This window comes from Gordionus sp. m RMFG-2023, chromosome 2, assembly GCF_954871325.1.
Source record: "Gordionus sp. m RMFG-2023 chromosome 2, tfGorSpeb1-WG-v2, whole genome shotgun sequence".
Classification (NCBI taxonomy): domain Eukaryota; kingdom Metazoa; phylum Nematomorpha; class Gordioida; order Chordodea; family Parachordodidae; genus Gordionus; species Gordionus sp. m RMFG-2023.
In genome coordinates, this window is record NC_088776.1 from 19,034,198 (window position 1) to 19,039,346 (window position 5,149).

Sequence of the window (5,149 nt, forward strand, 5' to 3'; positions counted from 1 at the left end):
GCACAAATTCATATTTTAGATTCGATGTTCTTTATTTATTTTCATCTTCTCCGATTAATTTTTTTCTATGCCCCTCTACCACCCAGCGTCTATAAGCCAGAAAATTAGATGGCGGCGAACCCCCCCCCCTACATAATATACCTCTATCTTCCTGGAAAATTTCGTGGCCATTATTCGCCAAACCACGATGATATAGGGATATTAATAAAAAGAATCTTATAATAAGCTACAATTTCTAATCTTAAAACCAATTTTTATTTACATCCTTTCAGACCTATTTAGGATATAAAAAACCATTATATATATAATTCTTCTGTTTGGGCCATATTGAATAAGAAGAAAATATAAACTGGTAATCTTCAATAACTTTGGATGTTTGCTAATTATTAAATAAAGAATATAATTAAAATTTGCTTGTCTATCAAAATCTTTGTTACGATCTTAGTTATTGTAATATATTTATTGAATAGCTTAAAGGAAACTAGATAAAAGATGCAAGACAGAGATTGTTAAATTATAATAAACGAAAACTCCATTAACGCAATATTCAAATGTAAAATAATTATTTAACAACATAAATCCTATAGCGTTTTTAGTATGCTACCCATTTTCCCACACTGATAAAGCTGCTTTATTATCTGACGTTATCAGTGCGATGGGACAATAACTTGTGCATACCTCCACAAGTCCAACATTCTAATCGGCTTTTCTTTACCCAAAATTGTTCAGTATTTCTTTCATACGGTCTAATTTTTGGCTTTTCTTAAAGTAATTCTCCGTACCTCTGTTGAACTTCCATTCGTGCCGCTTATATCCATCTTCTTGACTCCAAGATCCATCTACTTCCCGGATTTCAACCTTTAGAATCTTATTTCCTATTCTAAAATAAGATGCCATCTATAAAAGAATTACTATATAAATATATTTATATTACTCAATATTCTAGTGAATTTTTATGATCCTTTTATAATCCATTTTATTATATCAAAATTATAATTCGTAATTAGGTTTATTTTCATTTTATTCCTTTATAAATTATGATTCTCATAATTCTGTCTATCATCAATTTCATTCCATCAGAAATTATGATTCGCATAATTGTGTCTATCATCAATTTATTCCATCAGAAATTATGATTCTCATAATTATGTCTATCATCAATTTATTGCTTTATAAATTATGATTCCCATAATTATGTCTATAATCAATTACATTATATCAGATTATTTTCATACTATCATCAATTTATTCCTTCTTATCTAATATCCATCTATTGCCCCATGCTTCTGGTCTTACTTGTTTAATGTGCCTTGTCCAGGTTCCTTTTTATCCTTCAATCTCTACCTCTACTCCATTTCTTCCTAAATTTTTCTTTACTACACCCTTCCCCCAGTTAATTGCACCATCAAACATAAGCATCGACACTAAGCTTCCAATTTATTATTATTTAGACTTTTTATCTGCTCTATTTTTTCTTTCAAAAAATCTAATTCAGTCCTTGTTTTCCTACCTAAAAATATCTCAGTTGATGACTTTCCTTTAGAGTTGTTGTAAATTAATAACAATAACCACCATTTTCCTTCTCCATATTTTTCTTTCTTTAACCAGCTTTTAACAATAGCTAGCATTCTTTCAGCTTGCCCATTACCCATTACTTCTCGGGTAATGTGGTGGCGACAATAAATGTTTAATATTCCACCTATCACAAAATTTGTCAAAAACTCTACCTTTAAACGCTGAGCCTCCATCCGATACCAAAGTTTCCATTAATCCATATTTACCTACAAAATCTTTTATTTTCGTCAAAGCTACCTTTGTTGTTAAACCTGAAACCTGTTGACAATCTATCCATTTAGAACCAGCATCTACCATGATAAAATATTTTCTTTTTTCATATTCTAAAAAATCTATATGTGTTACCTGGAATGTTCGTTCCTGGCCATTTATCTTCTTTATTTTTTGCTGGTACATTAGCCCACATGTTACAAGTATCACAGCTCTTAGCCTCTTCTTCTATTTCACTATTCATTTTAGGCCACCAAATATATTCTCGTGCATTATTTTTCATTCTCTCTATACCTTGGTGTACGGCATGTACTGCTGCTAAAACTTCTTTTCTTAATACCAAGGAATAACTTAACGATATACTCTCATTAGACAATTGTCTAAATTCATTCTTAACCTTTTTAAAAGATTTGTCTTCACTTTCCAATGCTTTAATTCTCATTAATTCTTCATCTTGTTTAGATATGTTATCTACTAGTTCTAAAGTTATCGGTTTCTCTCTAGTATCAACTTTCAAAGATCTTATAATAATATTATTTACTTCCTCTTCCGCGAATCTTTCTAAACTATTAATTCTGGATTCTCTTTCTTCCTCTTCTGTTTCTTTTATGAACAATCTTGATAAAATATCTGGTAAACAATTTAATTTACCTTCTCTGTATCTTATTTCAAAAGCGAAATTACCTACCAATAACAACCATCGTTGTAGCCTGTGTGACATCATTAATTCTTTATTTTCTTTCTTAAATAACTAAACTAACGGTTTATGATCCTTATATAATACAAACTTTCTTCCAATCAGATATTCTTTGCATTTGTATAACTCGAACTTAACTTCACCTTCTCAATAGTTGAATATTTTTTTAGTGCAACTAAACCGTCTCGATAAGAATAAAATAGGTTTCTCAACATTATCTGTTATTTATAATAAAGCTCCTCCTATACCTTTATTAGATGCATCTACTGCTAATATAATATCTAAATTCTCATTAAAACAATTCAAAATCGGCTTCTCTACCATCTTTATTTTCAATTTTTCGAAACTTTCTTTCAGTGCTTCTCCCCATTTAAACCTTTTATTTTTCTTTAATAAATCATACAACGGTGTGGCGATTTTTGCAAAATTTTGTATAACCCGATTATAATAATACGTAGCTCCTAAAAGCGCCTGTACTTCAGTTTTATTATTTGGTGCTCTCATGTTCATTATCCTATCTATATTCTTTGCAATCGGAGTAGTTTCATTTCCTTTTATAATATGTCCTCAATACTTTATTTCTCTTGCTCCAAAAACTCTCTTATTCATATTGGCTCTTAAACCATTTTCTAATATTATTTCTAAAACTTTAACTTATCTAGTATTGTGTTCTTTTTCTTTTCTACCAGATAATAATACATTATTCTTTTTAATTCCTGAAATAACGCCGCCATAGTTCTTTGAAATATTGAAGCCGATACCTTCAACCCAAATGTTAAACGACAAAAAGCAAATAATCCTCTATGTGTTGTAATTTTTAACATTCTACTTGTGTTCTCATTAACCTTAATCTGTAAATATGCGTTAGAGAAATCTATTTTAGAAAAAAAATCGCTCCTTTTAAATTTGCCAAAAGTTGTTCTATTCTTGGTAAAGGATATCTTACTGCAATAAAATAACCCAAGGATTTAGCGAAATTCTATAATCTATGCATAACCTTAAGCTATTATCTGGTTTTTTTATGGGGACTAAGGTGTCACCCAATCGCTATATTGGTCGTATTATACCTTCTTTTAACCATTTATTTAATTCATTATCAATCTCTTCTATCCAAGAAAACGGTAATATTCTTACTCCACAAAATTAGCCTGGTAATTTTCTAATAACTTTATCTCTATTTCAACATCTTTTAGAGTACCTAACTCTTCTTTAAAAACATCTTTGTATCTAATCAATATATCTTTTTTCCTTGCTGAACGTCCTCAACAACATTAGATTCTATTTTATTCTTAATATCTTGTTGCTTAGTTCCAACTGACGTTACCTCTAATGATTTTATATCTCTTAATAACTTATTCTTTTCTATATCATTTCTATATCTGATCAAAAATTCTGGAGTTCGATTTTTAAGTTCATCGAGAACTAACTCAGATAACTCAGTATTATTCTTATTGCATTGGTTTATTTCTCCAATTAATTGTTGTTCTCATGGACAGTTTCAAATAAGGACCACCAATTATAATCAGGACCTACATTCTTAATGCATTCGCTAAAATAGGTTATATTTTTAGTGTAGTAATCCATAACTTTATTTCCTTATTTATATTTAACAATTTTGTCACATAAAAACTGAAGAAGAGTCCACCCAGAGCAGGGACACCATGAATAAGAGTCCACCCAGAGCCGGGGAACCATGAAAAATAGCGCTTGGAACACTAGATTTTAAAATAAAAAATGTTCACTTTATTACTTTTTAATCTTGTATTTATATATTATTTACAAACTAAAATTAGAATATAAAATCAAAAGGTTAAGTTATAAAACGAAAAGCAAAACTAAAAATAAAAGTATAATTTGAATAAGTTAAATATATCAAAATTAATTAAATGAATGCGCGTTACATAAATTTTATACATATTACTATTTAATAACCAAAATATATAATATTTTAATCTATTAATTCCTATAATATAACATTCTCCCTCTTCTAAAAAGCCTTCCCATAATTTCATCTAAACTGTCATGGAGAGCTTGTGTCCAAATGGTTTATCGTTTTGGTTGTCAAGTTGTTGCATATGTCATCGTAATCGTTGGCTTGTCCCAATCGTCGGTTTGTTTGAGTTTGCACGTTGGTTTGTTTAAATCGTAAGCTTGATATCCTTATCGAAAGTTGTCCTCATGAATCGTGATTTTGTCATGTAGCTTGCTTGGTAGTACTCAGTCGTTATTATTATCAATTTTCAAAATTGTTATTATCATCAGTCAGTCAAATATAATTAGAAATAATAATTCATCAAGTTGGATATAAGAATAAGTTAAGAATGATAAATCAATAAGATTGTTATATAATATTTTTAACGTTTTCATTTTTTTGCGTTTTAGTGTAAGCGTTTTAGTATTTAATTTATTTTTCGCGTTTTATGTTTAAATTTATTTTTATTTATATATTAATATTTATGCAAATAAATATTATGCACGTATTACTTATAAGAGTTATTTTAATATAATTTTCTTTAATATTTGTATTATTAACTTTTTTAATCACAAATATTTCTTTAAATTCAATCATAAATTTTTTAATTCATATGTTTCAATTACATTTTGATATAGACTTAAAATTATAGTTTTATTTTCTTGTTTAGGATTTTTAATGGTTTATCTTTGTAA